The 21,405-nt window shown below is 39.7% G+C and overlaps 1 protein-coding gene across 1 annotated transcript in view; it reads right to left on the bottom strand.

Moving 5' to 3' along the window:
- Positions 1-21,405, bottom strand: part of LOC104432661 (biogenesis of lysosome-related organelles complex 1 subunit 1) — an 87,395-nt gene that overhangs the window by 1,253 nt on the left and 64,737 nt on the right. The gene's annotated exons all lie outside the window — the stretch shown is intronic.

The following is a 21,405-nucleotide window of genomic DNA, read 5'->3' on the forward strand; positions in this document are numbered from 1 at the left end:
GTGATAAGGTGCGATGGATATGGGATAGTTAGTAGGAATGACCTTTATTTCATGCTTGTGCATGTGATTGATACCGATTGGTAGCTTATTTGTGTGGGTCACTCAAATTCTAATATGGTATTAGAATTAGAAAACATGTTCCTATAAAGATCTGTAGCATGAGTGATCAGTAGTTGATGACTCTTAGTAAGAAGGTTGTAACCTCTATGACTCGGGGTGGAACACCGACAAGGATCAAGGCCCGAGGCAGTTGTGACAGAGCATTGGCTCAGGCCAGCGCGAGTGTAAGAGTGCCGTTGTAGACCGATACTAATGTAGTGGCACCCGAATGATCCCGGGTTCGGCCAGGGATCGTTGCACTAGTGTTCTTTGGGAACCGGTTGAGCCCGATAAGCTCGGGATCGAGCCGCCATTGTTGCCGCATTTGTTGAGGTCCAGCATGGAGATGTGATCTAGTGAGTAATGTTACATCCAAGTCGAGGTTGATTGGTGAAATGGAAACCAGTTTGGGAATGAGCATGATCGAAGAAAAGTGTTCTATTCCGCCTAATAGGAAGGGTGGGGATAGACAAGTTAGTATCGAATTAGAATGCGGTGTCGTGGAAGACAACATGAATCGACCTCGTGCCATTTTAGGACGGGTGGTTGTTTTGATTGTGACCGACAAGATCACTTGGCAATTTGTAGTAGAGGTTGATAGGACCACAACGGCGGTTGTTGTCACCACTGATAATGTCGAATCGCAAGTGCCAATACTCTAGTTTTTAGAAGGAAACATGGATCAACTCAAGTGTTTCGGTATAAATGGAACATGCTTTGATGGCAATCCCAGCATGGCCTTCAAGTGAGGGACTATTAGTATGAGTCCAAGGAAGCTCAGACACCACTACCGCAAATATGACACCACTAGGATGGCAAAAAGGAATAGGATTGAATAGGACCATGCACCGATCTGAGGAAGAATGCTTTTAGAGCAATTGTATCAGAGTAGCGTAGCAGAATTTTGGATTGAGTTTGTGGAATTCGGTTCATGGTGTTAAGGTTGTAGGAGAATCAATTGTTGGATACTTGATTTGGATGGCTAATGTGTAACTGACATCATGTGTAAAAAGGTTTGACTCAAGGAACATCTTATAGTAATGAATCGTTGTCATGGAGTAATCCAGCTTAATCCACTAGTATGTGGAAGTGCCAAGTTTATTGGGAGTTGAGAAGGACCCTCAATTTCCTTAATCTTGTCGCTAGAAGGCAACCCATTTGTTAGGCAGGGGTTGCCAAGGTTACTGGATGATTGTCATAGATAAGACAAATTAAAGATCAGAAGCTTAAGGACATCTCAGTAGTCCAAGAATTTCTAAATGTCTTTTTATAGGAATTGTTAGGGATAAGACAGATTAAAGATCCGATGCTTAAAGACATCTCAATAGTCCAAGAATTTCTAGATGTGTTTCTATAGGAATTGTTAGGCCTATCGCCAGAGAAAGAGATAGAATTTGTGATTGAGTTAACACCCGGGACAGAGTCAATTTCTAAGACTTCTTACCTGATGTCGTTGTCTAAGCTAAAAGAACTTATGGTGTAGATGCACAAATTATTGAATAAGGGATTTGCACCAATGCATCACCTTGGGAAGCACTAATTCTTTGGTGAGAAAAGAAAAATGATTCGTTGCAATTATGCATTGACTATCGTCAACTCGATCAAGCAACGATCGAAAACAAGTGTTCATTGCCGAAGATCGACAAATTGTGTGATCAATTACAAGAGTGTTGATACTTTTGAAGATTGACTTGAGGACGAGGGTATTATCAGTTGAGAATAAAAAATGAGGTCCCATAGAAGATAGCGTTCCGTACTCGATATGGCCTTTATGAGAGTACTATAATGCTATTTGGATTAGTGGACATTCAGGCAAATGTCATGGATTTGACAAACAGAGTGTTCGAATAACTAGATCGGTTAGTGATTGTGTTCATCGATGATATCCGGTGTACTCGAGAAGTCCCGAGGAGCATGAAGGGCATTTAAGATTGGTACTACGACTCTAGGACTCATGAGCTATATGCTAAGTTCAGCAAGTGCGAGTGTTGGTTGACTCGTGTTGTATTTTTACGTCAAGTGATTTCAGGAGAAGGAATCTCCGTGGACATTAACAAAACTAACGAAAACTAACTACAGTGACAGAAATAAGAAGTTTTATGAGTTTAACAGGTTATTATACAGTTTGTGGAAAGGTTCTCATCTTTAGCGTCGCCATTGACAAAACTCTTGAAGAAAGAGTAGAAATTTGTGTGACAAACAAGTGCGTGAGTAGTTTCCAAGAGTTTAAGGAAAGGACTATCACGCCTATGCTAACGATTCCATCTAGTCTTAGAGGATTCAAGATTTAAAGTGATGTGTCATTTAGAGGATTGGGTTATGTGTTGATGCAACATGGCAAGGTTGTCGCATACGCCTCCCATCATTTGAGACCTCACGAGCTGAATTTCCCGATGCATGACATAGAACTCACACAAATGGTACTCAAGGAATGGATTTTACTCAAGAAGGTTCGAGATTTGGTTTTCCAAGTTTGAGGTAGGCCACACTTTGAATCTTATGACCACCCTCGAATTGAGATGGAAATATAGATCAGAATTAAGACGCTTCAGCCGACACATCCAGAGATTCAAAAAAATCCTACAAGAGGATAAATCGATAAGAGAAAGGCTGACTTTCAGAGTTCTGATGATGGAACACTAAGATTCCAAGGACGATTGTGTGTACCTGACAATGTAGAGCTTAAAGAAAAAATCTTATCAGAAGCTCATCGTACCAGTTGCAGCATTAATCCTGGTAGAACAAAAATGTATCAGAATCTGCATCAACTTATTGGTGGTCCGGTATGAAGGCGGACATACCAAGCAGGTCAAAGTGTTTGACATGTCAACAAGTGAAGACACGGTATTGTAAGCTAAGAGGATTTCTACAACCTCTCAAGATTTCCGATTGGAAGTGGGGACATATCACAATGGACTTTATGATGGGCTTACCCAAGAGTCGAGAGGTAATAATTCCATTTGGGAGTGGTCAACAGATTGACAAAATCGACTCATTTCATTGCAATAGGAAAATAGCTTGATTTGGACAGGCATGCAGTGTTGTATGTGAGTCAGATCGTTCACCTGCATGGAGTGCCGGTAACAATCACATCAGTCAAAAACTTGAGGTTCATCGCTACCAGCAAAGTATCTAGATGACTCCTTTTGAAGCATTGTATTGCAAAAGCATGTAGAACGCTAGTGTATTTGGGTGAGTTAGAGAACGAAAGATCACAAGCGAAGAGTTAGTCCAACAATCGGTTGATGCGTCGCAATCATCGAGGTATAAAGATCACTCGAGTTGCCGAGAGAGATTATGCTGATAAGTGTCAAAGGTCATGGGAATTCCAAGTTGGTGAATATGCCTTTCGAAGGTGTCACCATTGAAGAGTGCTTCACACTTTGTCAAGAAAGGGAAAGCTGAGTCAAAGGTATGTAGGTCCATTTTGAGATTCTAGAAGGAATCGGGATTCTAGCGTATTTTCTTGCATTGCCATCGAGGTCGACACAAGTGCATGACGTCTTTCACGTGTCGTACATGGAAAGCCGGGTTCGGCTTGAGGATCGAAAGAATAGATTTCTGTGCACCGGGACGACCTCTTTTGTCAAAGTGTTACGACAATACCACGGGACAAAATGAGCAACATGGGAAAGTGAGAACTTGGTGAGACGATAATACCCCGCCATTCTAAAGAAAGAATTGTAATGGTTTAAATTTCGAGGACGAAATTTTTATAAGAAGGAAAAGTTGTGACATCCTGAATTTTTGACCCGACCGGATGAAATGAAATGGGCATTTCGTCGGCACGCCCTATGGTCCTTTTTCTTTGAGTTGATCACTCACAAGTTAACCAATCTATTGAATGAAGGCTGTTGAGGGATATAACCACGGTAAAATCCTAAAGATACATAATTGGTTGGATTGGACTAAAATCACGTTCGGTAGAATTTAACAACAAAATTTATTTCGGTTTTGGGAATCGAACATCCGAGCGTGTCACAATTCATTTTTTTTAGGACCTCGTCTCATCATCTATCAAATTATTGACGAGTCCAAAATTTCGAAAAGAAATTTTCGAAGGGAAAATTGGAGACCCCGAAGAAATTAATTAGGAGACCACAAGTTAACCATGTGACCCTTTCCCCCTTTTCAACTATTCAGCCCCCTTTTCCCCTTATCTCTCTCTCTCTCTCTCTCTCTCTCTCTCTCTCTCTCTCTCTCTCTCTCTTTCTCTCTCTCTTTTCTTCTCTCATTTCTCATGCCACCCTCTCGCCAACCCCTTTTCCCTTTTATTTTATTCTTTCTTTCTCTCCCTCTCTCTTTTATCTCCTCCTCCATCGACGGAGCCCCTTCTTCCTCTCTTCTTCTTCTTCTTCTTCTTCTTTTTTTTTTCTTCTTATGGGTTGGGTACTTCGTCGACACCAGCACCATCGCAATCCCACGCCCTACTCACCACCACACCACCACTGTCCGCTGCTTGGAGACTCGCCGTTTGCTATCCTCATCACCGAACCGCCATCTCCACGCAAGCTTCAAGGCCGTCGCTCGCCCAATGACGCGCTGCTCACCCCTATGAGCAATCACCGCTGTCCACAAGCAACCAACATCAAGGCTCCCGCCTCGCCGCACACACCTCTATCTCTCTTTTTCCCCCTGCTTCATCGAAGCCTCTCTCCTCCATATCCAGCTTTGCTCGACATCCCAACAAATCTAAGAAGACGTCGAGCAGCCAGCAATCCCGATCGGACTGCCTTCTTCGTGCACCCCTCTTGTGTTGTTCACCGCCTCGTGCGCCACGGCCGTAGCACATCTTCGTGTCCCTCATGCCGTCGACCCCCGCTCGTCCTCACCTTCGGGGAGGCTGTTCGGCGGCACAAGCCACGGTTCCTGACCTTTCACCACCGTGCGCCCCCACCTCAAGCTCCCGCTCCGCCCTTTGTCATCCTTGCTCGCCTCAACCAGCCATTATTTCCCCCTCCTTAGGCCTCAACCAGTAGCGGACAAAGAGCTGAAGAAATGGGTATCGCAGCGACTATTTGGCTGTTTGGCCGACTTCCCAACCTCGAAAGCTTGGCCTTCGGAAAGTCGAGCCCACGACGTTCCCGTCGTTTGCAGGTAACGCTGCGTTAAACGAGTTTTGCTCACTAATCCTTGTAGTTTTCTAATAATGCTTAGGGTTGATTATATTTAATTAAGTGCAATTATGTGGATAGATTAGAATAGTTAAATTAGAGATTTACTTATGCCGGAGTTAGGCAAATGGTTAGTGTACTTAGCAAGTAGACAAGTCCTATTATTTATTGAATGAGTCTCAGTAATTTTTTTGGGCTCGTCTTGGCTTCCAATTAGGCATTACGGGCCTAAATTGGATTTATTACTATTCAATAATTAATTTTTATAATTATTTATTTATTTATTTATTTATTTTTCAGAAATTGAACTTGGGATAGCGGTGACCAGAATTTTATGCTGATTATCGTGGTGTAGTCTTTTTATTTATTTAAGCATTAATTTGTGCTGAATTGATTTATTGGTAATTTTAGGGTTATTCCTAAATCAAATTAATTTTGATAACTAATTAGAAAATTACCGGGGGGTCGGTCTACGGCATAAAAAAATTATTTTTGTATTGCTTTGAAAGGGTGGGTGAATAAAAAGGAAATTATTGTATTTTGGCTAAAGCCGACCATGTGTCCACACACGTGTACTTTTATGAAATATGATGGAAATGGTAAAATTGATTGTACGATCGGAATAGGGTATTATACCGGCTCAATGACTATCTATGTCATATTGGAGAAAGAACGGTATGCAATATCGGCTCGGTAACTCTATATGTCATCTTAGAGAAAAGGACAATATTTATATAATATTGGCTCGGTGACTCGCAAGTCATATTAGAGAAAGGACGATATGCCATAATGGCTCGGTGACCCAATAAGTCAACTTGGAGAATGTACGTTATGATGAATATACTTGGTGACTCTATATGTCATCTCGGAGAATGAATATTATAATGTACTAGCTTGGTAACTCGATAGGTTATCTTGGAGAATGAATAGTATATTATAGTGGTTCAGTAACCTCAGAAGCAAACCTTAGCTTGGGCTAAGGCTTGCGGGGCCATTTTCAACCCTTTCCCGACCTCTTTTAGTGTTGTCGTAGGTCTGGCTTTTGGTCGTCGTTGTGCCACCATCGTCGTGAACTAGTTTTCACACTAAATCGGTGAGTTAACCTCCTAATCTCTAATTAGGGGTTAATTGCTTAGAGGGAGATTAGTTTAGGCTAAGCATGGATTAGTGATTAGTTAGTGTAATTAGTTATTTAGTTAGTTAGTTAGATTAATTAGGTGGTTAGATAAGTTTTAGTTAGAGATTAATTAAATTATGTGGTTAGCTTAATTATATTAAATTAGTTAGCTTAGTAGATTAGTTAATTAGTCCAATTAGGTGGTTAGATTAGTGTACATAAATTAATTAAGTGTTTAATTTAAATATTTTGCAATTTATTTAATTAAATGCAATTTATTTATTTAATTATTAATTAGTGTAAATTATATCGGGATAATCGATTCTTATAATATGATGTGCCGATCGTCATGGTTGTATTTGTTTGTGCAATTGATTGCTAATTTGTGCAATTGAATGCTAATTGATGATTTTTGAATTATTATTTCAAAAATATGAATTTTGATATTTAATTAGAAATATACCGGGTGTTGGGTTTTGACACCAAAAGGTTTTATGTACTATGTAAAATTGTGAAATATTCAAAATGGAGTATATCATTTTTATGGTTTGATTTGACTGTGTGTTCATACACAATTATTTTACCGAGTGTTTTTAATATGAAGAAAATAGGCCAAGCACATTATTTGAAATTGAGGCATTTAAGTGTAAAGCACGATGTCCTTGGCTGAGATTGGATGTGCATGTGATCGCTATTGAAACCCTCACGATGCGTTTATGCTAGATGATGCTCCTTCAGGAATGCCCCTTGTCACCGAGATGCCGGTCGCAATGGAGGCCGGCCGTGCTCCTTCGGGAATGCCATCTAGGTATAGACATTGTCGTGCCCAACGAAGCGGACAATGCCCAATTATGTAGGATGACCATCGACTGTTGAGTTGGCCGTGGCCATTGTGTCATAACTAATCGGAACACGCTTGGGTGATGAATATAATCGTGCCGATTATGGGTTGAAATTGTGTGGCACGAATGTGACGTGTCATAATGATTTGGCCTTATAATCGGGACCTCAATGATTGATTGATATATGAAAGTGAAGTGTTCCAATTATTGAGTACATTTACTATATACATATGTTATATGAGCTGTATTAATGTGCAGGGAGTTGCTGAGGCGAGGTAAGTCTTATATGATGTATGTTTAAGCTGCCCCTAGGTGAATTATCTTCCTAATCGAGGCTTAGAGTGTGGACTCGTGAGACATCGTTTCACCCCATCGTGGTTTAAAATTTTACAGGTCCCTAGATGGAGGTGTGTCATGTACGCTAGTTGATGGACTTTGAGCACTCCTATTTCCCTATTCCGGGACTAACCTAACCCGTGAGCTAGTTGAGTCCACGGTTTGGGTTGAAGAGGGCCTACCTCAATTGATACCTTATCAATTCATAGCGTGGTTCATTAATTTTCCCCAAAGGGAATCGGGAGGGTCTCATACGGGGTTTTGACGGGCCTCCTGTAGGACTAGGGAGTGGAAATAGGGCACCCTATGGATATCAACACCATTGATGGTGTCATGGTGGACCCAAAGCCCATAACTGAAGAGTCCGGAGCTTAAAGGGCTCGGTAGTTCTTTTTGAGATAGACCACTTGTGTATAAACGTAGGTTGACCTAGCTGTATATAAAGTGTGGTTTGTTTAAATTGGTTGTCTTACTTTTCTATCCCATGTTTGGTTGTTTGTCCGGAGTTTATTAGTTTGTTTCATCATGTGCAATACGGTGAATAGGTCGGCAACGCATCCTGGGAACGTTGCAATTTGATCAACCACCAAGAGATGTGTTCGCACTCGAGGTTTGGGGCATGACAAGAATGATGAGTCGTATGTCATTGGGTATTATGATGCTGAGTTAGAACACGGAGTGTTTATATTATACAAGTTTCTAAATGTGACGCATATGGAACAATTAGCAACATGGAAGCTTTTAGCGTGGTCAATGTCTAATTGTTCATGCTTTGGTGAACAACTATGGTTCATAGGTTAACTTGTGTGTCGAACAACTATGGTTCACGTGTGCACATAATGCCGGGTCGTTGATCCGTCTTTATACCTGATGGTTATACTTTGTTCATATACGAAGTTGAACGTGTACGCAATTTGAAATATGTCTTCTTGTTACATGCAAGGTATAATAATGATGTCATTACAATCTAATTATGACAATGCATTGAAATCCTCGGCTGAGGTTGTAACTAAGAATAAATTGTTTATGTCTTGAATAAAATGCATGTCAATTAGATCTATGCATATGATCGAATTGGTGACTTGACAAATATTCCATGGTCTTTGTTTGATCGGGACATAGTAAGACGGAGGGATTGAATTACACTATAGCCAAAATTGACAGGTTCATTATGTTCTTAAAGCATTCTCACTATCTAGATAGCCATGACATATTGCTAGATGTCAATCATAACTTGTGGGACCCAAAGATTAATCGGAACAATTAGTTCTTTTGGGAGTACTTATATGTTAGTTTAAGTCTTACTACCAGCAATGATAAACCTAGGGATGTCATACTTTGTGACATCCCGATTTTCAATTTTGTTTTCAATTAAGTAAATCAGCCTTTCATCGACGCGCTTATAGTACTATTCTCCAAGCTGATCACTCTAGGGATAACTAGACTATCTAGGGAAGTCATTAAAGAATTTTAACACAAAGAGACTTGAGCATTCGACCAAGAATCGACTACTTGACCGTGCTCATCTACAAAGATCATTTCGGCACAGTAAAGATCGATTAGAAATTAGAAATAGGTTGGTTCGACTAAGATGTATGGTTAAACATGGGTGATTCCACCAAATTGAGAAATTTTCGTCGATTGGCACTATTTTAATTTTCTATCGTTTTGGTACCTTGTATTCCTATTTGAATCCTTGAGAATTTCACAACAATCAAGAGTCGCCAATGTGTCGAAGAGGTTCATTGTGGCTTGAAAAAAATCGACCATGGGTCATTTACACTAAAAAGTTATGAAAGCTACCCGATAGCCTAGGTCACGCTAAAATCACGCCAGATTGAAATTAACAACGAATTTGAATTTGATTTTAGAAATTGAAAGTTGTCATGTCATGTTTCATTTTAGGAATGCCGACTCAGTCTCCGAAGATTTTCTGCGTACCAAGATTTTGGCGAAAAAGTCAAGATAGGATCGTTTTTGTCCAAAAATTCAGAGAACCGTTTTTATCATGGAATTAGGAGGCAAGTAGGTTCTATTGGGAAGAAAAAATATCAATTTGACCGTTGATTCGATAATGAAATTTATGAGGGAGCCGATTTATGTTAATTCAATGAGGAATTTGGTGGAATTGAAGTGTTAAATGTGCAAATTCGTATACCCCATGGTCCATGACTTTTTCAACCATTTCCTTAGCTTGTTGTGGAAGTTTGAAGGCTACAATTTGCAAAGGAATCCAGCTGGGTATGGGTGAGGTCATCCAAGGGGACAATGAGATAGGAAAGGAAGCATGTGGTCCCCTCAAGCAAAAGTTGATTCCCTCCCCCCTTCTTCTCCTTCACCTATCGACCTCCTCCTTCCCCTTGTTATGTTCGAAGCTTCAAAGACCCAGAAGAAAAAAAAAAATCGACCAGCATCTCCTCCTTCCCTCGTCCGACTACCTTAAGCCACTGTTTTCCACCGCCTTCACCCCTCAAGCCCCTGCAGCCACCGCTTGTCCATCCTTGCCATTTCAACCGAGCGAAAGCGGCCTCTTCAACCACCGAACAAAACCAAACCAAGTGGGTCTCACAGCCACTATTTGGCCCATTTTGTGGCCTTCCGGACCTCAAAAGTCGCACCCGCTTCGAAGTTTATGGATTGTCTCCGCCTCGTCGTCATTTTGATCCGAGCGAATCATTAATCAAGTGAGTTTAACTCACAGATCCCCGCTTAGTAAGTTAATGACGTTTAAGCATTGATTAGTTTAGACTAAGTATGGATTAGATGTGTGACACCTCGAACCCTTTGCAAGTCGTCACCAGCGCCAATGTTACTCCTTATTACCTTTCTGCCTTTCGAAGAAGTGTCCTAATTTTGCAGACACATTTTTTTTAAAAACAAAATAGTCCTTGCGCCACACTCATTAGCGGAAGCAATTTAAAAACATCACCATCTTTCTTCCCTTACCAACCATGATACAAATACACACCACTAATCACCATAATTTTATAAACAAGCCACGACATTTTATTTACATATATATTTTCCATATGGGATTTCTTTTGGGTCGGTACATCAAAAAGGAAAAGCTAGGACTCAACCACGTCCAGCCTAAAACCTCAAAAAGAACCCTCGACCCTCTACATTTCACATGCAACAATTCTCCATCATCGAGTGTCAGCTAACTATCCCCAAAAAAACAGCCCCTACTCGTCACGCACTGGTCTCACACCCCAACCCGATGCATCGAGCGGTGGCGACGGCAACATCCCTCGCACGCTCCATCCCGATGAACATGTACGGATATGAACTCTGAATGACGGGGCCCCTAGCCGGGCCTACGTCTGTACATCACTAAACAACGTACTCGAATAAAAGTCATCCGAGAACGAGGACAGTCTATCTCAAGACACTCGACCTCTACATCGGATGGTAGACCATAAAATACACCACATGTGACGGCGGCGAAGCGGCACCGCTAATCTGAAATGTGGTCTCAAAGGGTGAGTACAACCACTCGACGAATAAGGAATCCAATAACAACTCAATGCATCATGCAAATCATACATGCATTATGAGCATTATTACCTGAAGCCTGCGCGTACTATCATGCATAATTTTATCAATTCATAACACATACATGTGTATCATCATCGTATCATACATGTCATCATCATCACGACATCATCACATTACACATGTCATCATCATCATGGCATCATTACATCATACATGTCATCATCATCATGACATCATCACATTACACATGCCATATCATATATCATTATCATTATCATCACTATGCATATCATCATGCATATCATATCATGGATGATCATCATTATTTCACATCACATAATCATCATCATGCATATCATATCATGGGTGATCATCATTATTTCACATCACATAATCATCATCATGCATATCATATCATGGGTGATCATCATTATTTCACATCACATATCATCATCATCATCATCATCATCATCATGCATATCATATCATGGGTGATCATCATTATTTCACATCACATATCATCATCGTCATAATCATCAGCAGCATGCATATCATCATGCATATCATATCATGGTTTAATTTCCACTTTTAGCTTTCAATTTGATCACCACATCACCCATTCCTCAAATCATCAATTTCATCATCCCCTTGGGCAAAGACCTCCGAGGCTTCCGGCATTCAGCCTCCTAGGCCACCGGGCATCCGGCCCCCCACATTCCGGGCATCTTGCATCTCAACTAGCATCACGAGGCATTCCCTTCGGGCAAAGACCTCCGACAAGGCTTCCGGCATTTACACTCCACTGGCCGAGCATCCCGCATCCCAAATCCCGGCATCGCGAGGCATTCCCTTCGGGCAAAGACCTCCAACAGGGCTTCCGGCCCCCACATTCCGAGCATCCCGAATCTCCCGGAAATCCGGCAATGCATCTCTATAAATTCCGGCCTCATCCTCCACCACAACCACTTCCTCACTTATCATTTTCCACATTTACATTATTTTGATCTCAATTTAACATGGCATATGGCGTGACATCAAACAAGTCATACTTGGCATAGGATTCACACATGCATCACAACTCAATGTCATACATACACCAATATCTTATCATACATGCAACAATGTATAATTATTTGTTAATAAATTCATAGCCAATAAAATAATCCATTTTATTTTTTTATTATTATTTATTTATAAATAAATATTTAATTCAATATCTATAAATTCCCAAAATTTCAAAAATTCAAGAAATCATTAAACCAACCAATAGGATGACAATTTCATGCAAAATTCATGGCCAAATTGAATTTCATACAATTTCACAATTTCCACCAAACAGCACATAATATTCGGATAAACCAGAATGCACAGTTTCAAGAAATTCGATTAAAATAATCATACAGTCTCAAACAATTACGAAAGTTTACAGAGCGATAGCCAAGACATTTTAGTACAACTTTCATGAAGAACTCCAAGCCAGATTATGTTTAGATTATTTTATACAACCTCACGAAGCTTCTGGACCCATTACCGCATCGTCCAGTGCACATATCACCGAAATATTGAGCTTTTACCTACCTATTATCTTTTTTTTCCTCTAAAATTTGGATATGTTATACATCAATATATCCTATACAAGTTTCATGAAGAGATATAAGTCAAATAATCAGATTATAGTCATCATCTATGTCCATGAAGTCTCGGGTATCTCAAAATACATCACCAGAATCATCTTCTTCAAGATCTAGTCGATTTACTAGGCTATACTTGTTCATTTAAATTCCAATTTGATTATGTTGTATATTAAGATGTCTCCTACAACATCCATGAAGAAACGGAAGTGAGATTGTTAACACAAACCAACATGCAACCACGAATCCAGCAAGAGGTCAGTAAAAACTCTCAGATCTGAGGTCTCCGTAGAACAAGACTTTAACCCTCAAATCTCCGTCATTTTCCACGAACTTTCAGTATGTTTTAGTTCAATATGTTAGCTACAACTCTCATGAAGAAATAAAATCCAAAATCGGACTCTAAACACACATGCAAGTTCAAACAACTTTCTGACTCACACGGTCCGTGTTGGAGAAATCCTCGTGAAGAGTTTTTAAGTTGACAAAATGTTTCCGTCGTCTAGTATGAAGGTCCGAGACTCTGCGCTTAAAGTCAAGACTTCCCGATCGGCTCTCAAGACTCAAAGTCTATCCTCATTGACCGTCTACGATCATTGAAGAAAGGTTATCCCGAATTGGATGTTTTGTTTGGGATTTAACCTTATCATCCGGAGAAGATCTCGTGGCTGGAGAAGACGTATCGAATCCTTTGATTGATCAAGATTGATTCAATGACTGAAGATTCGATGATTGTCTAAATATTATTGGAAGGTTTCACTTATGGAAACCGAGATCCTGATTGTATGGGCGAACAGGATTGATGGGCTATCAACACATTCCTTTAATAGCTCGAACGATCTTCCTAATTGATTCCGTCCAACGGGTAGATTGGAGGAATTCCTTTGGAAAGTGCCAACGGGTATGATGGCATAAAGGAGTATATAAGGAAGACGTTCTTAGTTGTTTAAGAGAGTGTGCGCGATAGAAAAATTCCAAAGTCTGAAGCTCCTATTTGTTTAGATAAATCTCTTGAGCAAATACTTGTATACAAAAGAGAGTCTATATTTGTGAGAGACCTTGAGGAGGTGTGATAGAACATCTACACTTTGTGGAATCAAGGCAAAGCTGTGCTTTTGTAACTCCTCTTTGATCATAGTGAAATCCAGCCCGTGGGCTGTCAGCGGAAGAGTGGACGTAGGCTTGGAATAAGCCGAACCACTATAAATCTGTGTTTGATTTTCTCTTCCTTACTCTCTCTACATCGATCGTATTTCAATCTGTTGCATACGTATTTGAGAAAAATAGATTGTGCGCCTATTCACCCCCCTCTAGGTGTTTACACTAGCAATATCAATTGGTATCAGAGCCTGTGTACTTACTTTATTTGAAGTGTTTTACTTCATAGTAAAAGATCCATGGCTAGTATGCTAGCACCGGGCCGATGGAAGGGCAAAGCAATACTGCACCACCTTACTTTGATGGAAAGGATTACAACATCTGGAAGAACAAGATGAAAGCTTTCCTACGATCAAAGGATCCTCTGGAATGGGACGTTGTAGAAAAAGGAATTACTCCTACCACTTTGCATCGCCTAAAGAGGAAAAGAAACCGAAGAATCCAGCGGAATGTCTCAAGAAGAAATAACCAAGAGACAGACACTCGATGCAAAAGCAATTTATTCCTTATATTGTGCTTTATCACCAACTGAATATAATAGAATATCTTCTTGTGGTACAGCAAAAGAAGTTTGGGATAGATTGCATATCACCTATGAAGGAACAGATCGAGTGAATGAAACAAGAATCAACATTCTTCTCGGTCAATACGAAGCCTTCAGAATGAAACCAGGAGAATCAATATCTGACATGTTTAGTCGTTTTACTGAGATATTGTGAATGGTCTTGAAAATCAAGGTCAACCAACTTCGATCCCATGAAGGTAAACAAGCTCTCACGGTGGACTCTCCAAGGATTGGAATCACATAAAGACTTCGATAAGAGAGACGCAGAGAATTATGCCACTATCTCGATCCGATGAGCTGATTGGAACTCTTCAGTCCTATGAAGTGGAAAGGATCAATGAAGATGAAGATCCAAGAGGTAAGAAATCTATTGCATTAAAATCAAATGATGATTCGATGTTACAGATTACCAAGAAGATATGGACGATGAGGAGCTTGCTCTCATGATAAGAAGATTCGGAAAACTAAACGAAAAGGAAGAAGGTTCAACTCAAAGAAACAAGGCTTTCAAAGACAGCAGACCAAGTCTGTTGATGATGAGGAACCAAACAAAGATGTAGTCTGCTTTGAATGCAAGAAAAAGGGACATATCAGACCCAACTGTCCTCTTTTGAAGAAAAAGAAAGGAAAAGCTGAAAAATTTCGAAAAGCTCTCAAAGCTGAAACCTGGAGTGATACTGAGTGTGAAGAAAGTGATAATGAATACGCCAATCTATGTCTGATGGCACAATCAGACTCGAGACTGAAACAGGACTCGGAGTTCGACTCGCATGTGAATTTGAGGTAAGTAACTTTAAAATTCCTGTCAAAATTTCTAAATATATTGAGGAATTATGCTTTAGTCTTAAGACTTCTCTCAAAAGAATTTCCAAACTAAAAAGGAAAACTCAGCTCTAAAACTAAAAGAAAATGTTTTAGAAGAAAGAGTTAAAAGTCTAGACGTGTCTTTCCAATCTTAAAGAAAATGAAGAAAATCTTTTAAAAGAAAATACTTTTTTAAAAACAGACTTATCTAATATATCAAAGAAATTTTCTATGGGATCTGAAAAACTTGAGAAAATTCTTTCAAGACAAAGACCTTACTTCAATAAATCTGGTCTAGGTATGACAGAAGAAACAATTCCCTTAATTGATTTTCCTAAAGTAAAAGAAAGAATTAAAAAAAGGCTTTCAAGTGAGGTTTACAAAAATCACTTCAAGAAAGTATTTGTTAAACCCGTAGGAAGAAATTCTCTTAAATGTTCAAAGTGCAACAGTCCGGATCACTTTGAAAAGAGTGTCCTATGGTATGGAAACCTATTAAGAAAGTATGGGCTAATACTTGTTTATCTTACTAACACCAAAGGACCCAAGAAAATTTGGGTACCAAAGAAAGCTTGAGACTCTTTGTTAAATGCAGGTCTCCATCAAGAAACAGGTAAAGTGGTATCTTGACAGCGGTTGCTCAAGACACATGACAGGAGACTCAAATTGCTTTATAAAACTTGCTCAAGTAAATGGTGGAAAAGTTTCATTTGGAGGAAACAAAGAAGGAAGTATTGTAGGATTTGGAACAGTGAAAATTGGAACTCTCACAATAAGTAATGTTTCCTTAGTGGAAGGACTCAATTACAATCTTCTCAGCATTAGTCAATTGTGTGATACTTTTGGTTTCAAGATCTTTTTTCAAGAAGGAACATGTTCGAATCAAAAGACTCTACTCAATCTTTTTGGGTAGAAGACATGGAAATATCTATCTTCTGGATGTGAAACCAAATGAATCACAATGTCTTATCTCAATTCAAGACGAAGCAAGCTTATGGCACAAAAAGCTTGGACATGTCAATATGAAGCAATTAGCCAAAATCTCATCAAAGCAGCTTGTTCGAGGTCTACCAAAATTGCCATACCAAAAGACTGATTCATGCACTCCATGTATTCTGGGAAAGCAGGTAAGAAATTCTTTTAAGCCAATAAATCATGTCTCTACTAATCATGTTCTACAGTTGCTGCATATGGATCTCTTCGGACCAACCAGAACTCGAGTATTTGGGGTAAGAAGTATTGCCTAGTAATTGTTGATGATTACTCCCGTTTTACTTGGGTATATTTCCTTTCAAGTAAGTCTGAAACCTTTTCGTATTTTGAAAAATTTGCTAAAAGGTTCAAAATGAAAAGGGATGTGTAATCTCTTGTATAAAAACAGATCATGGAGGTGAATTTGAAAATCAAGATTTTACAAAATTCTGTGATGAATCCGCCGTAGCATGTGTTTTCCTCTCCATATACTCCTCAAGAAATGGAGTTGTGGAAAGAAAGAACAGATCTCTTCAAGAAATGGCTAGAACTCTTTTAATTGAAAGTAAAATTTCTTCTCGATTTTGGGTCAAGTCATTTCAACAGCTTGCTATATCATCAATAGAGTCTTCTTAAGATCTATTCTTCGAAAACCCCTTATGAGTTATTCAAAGAAAAGAAGCCTATTGTTTCATACTTTCATGTATTTGGTTGCAAATGTTTTATATTGAAAAATGCAAAAGATCGAGTTGGTAAGTTTGAAGAAAGATCGATGAAGGTATCTTCCTTGGATATTCTACATCAAGCAAAGCTTTTGACGAGTCTATAACAAGAAGAGCCACCAGAGAGAGTCAATGAATGTTAAATTTCAAGACTCAATGCAAGATGAATCAAGACAGACTCATCAAGAAGAGTCCGAACTCGCTCCAGCACCCTCCAAAGTCTACAACTCAAGAAGCATCTCGGACTGAAAACCAGCATCGGGTTGATAGTGAAGATCCAAATAAATAAAGAGATCATCTACTGCACAAATCAACGAGTAATTGGAAGCATAAGTCCAGTCATCCCAAAGATCTTATAATTGGCGAAATTAATGAAGGAATTCGCACAAGATCCAAAAGGCGAGAAGAGTCTAGTGGCTTTGGCACTCGTTCGAAATTGAACCAAAGAGCATAGAAGAAGCTTTATCCGATGAAAGCTGGATTGAAGCTATGCAAGAAGAACTCGAGACAGTTCAGATAAATGATGTTTGGGAATTGACATCCCAACCAAAAGGAAAACTGTTATTGGAGCCGAATGGGTGTTCGAAACAAGATGAACGAGAAAGGGAAAGTCGTACGAAATAAAGCAAGACTCGTGGCCAAGGGATATACGCAAGAAGAAGGAATAGACTATGATGAGACTTACGCTCCAGTGGCAAGGTTAGAAGCTATTCGACTATTACTCGCGTTTGCTTGTTATAAGAATTTCAGGTTATTCCAAATGGATGTCAAAAGCGCCTTCCTAAATGGATTTATCCATGAGGAAGTTTATGTGGAACAACCGCCGGGTTTGAAGACCCAAAGAAGCCGGACTCGGTCTTGGACCGAAAAAGGCTTTGTATGGTTTAAAGCAAGCACCTCGGGCTTGGTACGACAAAGTTAAGTAATTTCCTATTACAAAATGGTTTTGTTAAAGGTAAAGTAGATATGACTTTATTTATCAAGAAGGAAAATAAAAGTTTCTTACTTGTTCAAATATATGTGGATGATATTATTTTGGATCCTCTAATGAAAGTCTCAAAAGAAATTTTCAAAGTCTATGCGGGATGAGTTTGAAATGAGTATGATGGGAGAATTACCATTCTTTCTTGGTCTTCAAATAAAACAATTGAAGGAAGGAACTTTCATTTTTCAAGAAAAATATGTTAATGATCTTGTCAAAAGGTTTGGACTGAGAATTGCAAAAGACCGACATACCAATGTCAAGTTCTTTAAAGATAGACAAAGATGAAGAAGGGAAGAAAGTTGATCAAAAGCTGTACAGGAGCATTATTGGATCACTTCTCTATCTTACTACCTCTAGACCTGATATTTTGTTGAGTGTTTGCATCTGTGCTGGTTTCAATCGATCCTAGAGAATCCCATCTCGCGCCAAACGCATCATTAAATACGTCGCTTCATCATCAAGCATCGGTCTTTGGTATCCTAAGAAGGGAGACTTTAAACTTCCGGGATATTCGGACGCAGATCCGGCCGGTTGCGAGTTGATAGAAAGAGTACTTCAGCAACTTGCCGCTTGCTTGAAACAGAACACAGTGTCTTGGTTTTCAAGGAAACAAAGCATCAGTGTCTCTTTCAACAACCGCGGAGTATGTTGCTCTTGGAAGCTGTTGTTCGCAAATTCTATGGATAAAACAACAGCTAAGAGATTTTGCAATTGAAGACTCATGCATGGAGATTAATTGCGACAACACCAGCGCTATCAACCTCACCAAAAATCCAATTCTCCACTCAAGAGCGAAGCATATAGAAATTCGACATCACTTTATTAGAGATCATGTTCAAAATGGAGATGTTTCAATTCATTTTGTTGACTCAAAGAATCAGCTGGCTAATATACTTACGAAGCCTTTGGAGAAAAATCAATTTGAGTCTATACGGACCGCACTCAATATTTTGAGGTATGAGGATATCAAAGTCTAAAGACTTTCAGACTCGAGCTTACAAGACTTTATCAATGTCTTGTCTCGACCTTCGATCGTAAGTCTTTCTCTCTCTCAATCTTATCTTGAAAAGGTACGATCATCGACCGTGTTTAAATTGTTGCCGTATATATTACATCGATTCATTTTCAAAAGGGAAGTTATTTTTGAAATAACTATTTTTACGGATAAAATCAGTTATTTTGAAAAGGCATATTTTTATTTCCTTTGTGACGATTCGTTTTACTCTTCCTTTTAACCGAACGAGCACTATCGATTACTCTTCACTTGTCTATTCACTTTACTCTCAAAACCCTAGAAAGCATCGATCCTCCACTTCCGTTTGTCTTCATCGCTAAATCTTCAAAAGTTGTCATCTTTTCCGGGAAAGTCAAGCGAGGAATCTTCCAATCACTGTTAAAGATGTCTTCTTCACGAAAATCGTCAAGAATCGCAAGCAGGGGACCACAGAGAATGAGTAAGGGGCCTACGCACTTCGATCTTACTGAAGATGAAGTTTATCCAGATCAGCAACCGAGCCCACAACATTCTCAGCAGCGTCACTCTCCATCATCTAGTCCTCAAGACGTTGTTCAACAGAAGAAATCATCGAGGAGCAGACCCGTAAGAACTCAAAAGCCTGCTTTTATCTACAAGTTATATCGTGCTTTAAAAGGAATTCGTACTCCTTTGAACTATATTGATAGTTTTGTTAAAGAAAAAGATATAGGAACGAATATATCTTTACGAAAAGAATGGAAAGTTTGGGAATCGCTCGAAGGGGTGGTGAGGAAACCCTTGCGAATATCCCAAGTGATCCTCGTGATCGGGGCCAAATCCTGTAGATGGAAATGATGATGACAATCTATTTGTTTATTTCAACCGAAAATGGGTATTGCGGCTGAAATTCAAGGAAAAAGGGGAGATTTGTTCGAGATCAAAGGAACAAAAGGACTCGTACTCGAAATTGCTGAAGCGTGGGGTAATAAACCCTAGGAGTGTGGACTTTGATTTTCTGGATGCTGTGAAAGTGAACTTGAGGGAAAAGTTCAATTATCTTCAACTTGAAAAGTTCTGTTCTGACTCAACTGAGGCTTATGCTGAATTGACTGCTTACTTCTATTCAAATCTTAGCTTTTTAGATGCAAATAGATTTTCCTTCAGTGTCAAAGAACAAGACTATATTGTAGATATGGATATGCTGGCTGATGTGTTAGAAGTTGAGAGAGGCAGATATCAACCGATTAAAGTTTCCATTGCTCGGGCTACACTTGAATTGGTGAAGGACAGGAGAACAGAAGAGAAGATCACCTACTCAAGGATGAATGCATTCAACATTTTGCTTCATAAGACTGTGATTAATTGCCTTCGGCCAAAATCAACTTCCAAAACTGATGTTTCTAGCTCTGAGGCAAAGTTGATGTATGCTATCCTCTGTGGAAAGAAGTTTTCTCTCCCTCATACTGTCATGTTTCACATGTATAGAGCGGTGATGAAGGACAGAGGTCAACTCCCTTACCCAAGCCTTGTTACGAAGTTATTCAGACATTTGAATATTCAGCCTCCGCAAATCTTTTGTGTTAGATCATGCGATCATATGGTGGTAGGACTGAAAATGGTGACCAAAATGCGTCTGAAGGAACTGAGCAAGGAATTGGAGAAATTCAAGGAGAAGACTCCTGCCAAGTCTCATCAACTCTCTTCTGCTGCTAAGAGAAAAGGGAAGGAGCCAATGGCTGCTCCATCAAAGAAAAGAAGAGCTCTCCTCATTGAGGATGAAGATGATGATGATGACATCACCATCTCTGCAATGGCTTTAAAGAACTTAAGTCGTCTGTTCCCGAAAGAATCGGAACAAAAGACGAAAGAAGCAGAGAAAGAGGAAGAAGAAAGAGAAGCAAAGGAGAAGGAGGAAGGAGAAAGAGAAACAGAACAAGAAGTAGAGCAAGAAAGACCTGAAGAAGAAGGAAGAGAAGGAGAACTCCGAGGAAATCTCTTCTCCACCTAGGCATGAAAACAACAGGGGAGTTTAGGAGAAAGGAGTGACATCTTCATTTCCGGATGAAAGTGAAGGAGTCGGGCGTTCGCCCGCAGACCCGAAGATGTTTATGCATCTCAATTTCCAGAGGAAGGTCTTGAAACTTCATCGCCAAACCCGCGAGATTATGGCCGATCCACCATCGTCGCGCTTTTACTCCATCGAACGAGCAGAAGCAAGTACTGGACCGATAATGGAGCAGATTTTCGCAGAATCATGGATATTCTCTTGGAGATGAAAGGTCGATATATGCCTTGGGATGCGAAGTTCAAAGCTTGAAGAATGAAGGTCAAGCTTCTTCCTGTTCATTAAATGAAAAGATGCAAGCCATCTCTATTCGAATCAGGCCAATGCCAAGAGTGAGGAGGTTGTACAAACCGAAGGAAGACTTTAAGAGGCCGGAAGGCATTGTTTAGTCTATGGAAGATTTCCAGCTTGTCCGCGTTCCCAAGCAATCTTGATTTCATCTCATCCTTTTTAAATGTTGACAAAAAGGGGGAGAGATGCATGATTTGAAAAACAAAACTTTCAATCTTTTTATTTTGATG

The sequence above is a fragment of the Eucalyptus grandis genome, chromosome 2, assembly GCF_016545825.1.
Source record: "Eucalyptus grandis isolate ANBG69807.140 chromosome 2, ASM1654582v1, whole genome shotgun sequence".
Classification (NCBI taxonomy): Eukaryota; Viridiplantae; Streptophyta; class Magnoliopsida; order Myrtales; family Myrtaceae; genus Eucalyptus; species Eucalyptus grandis.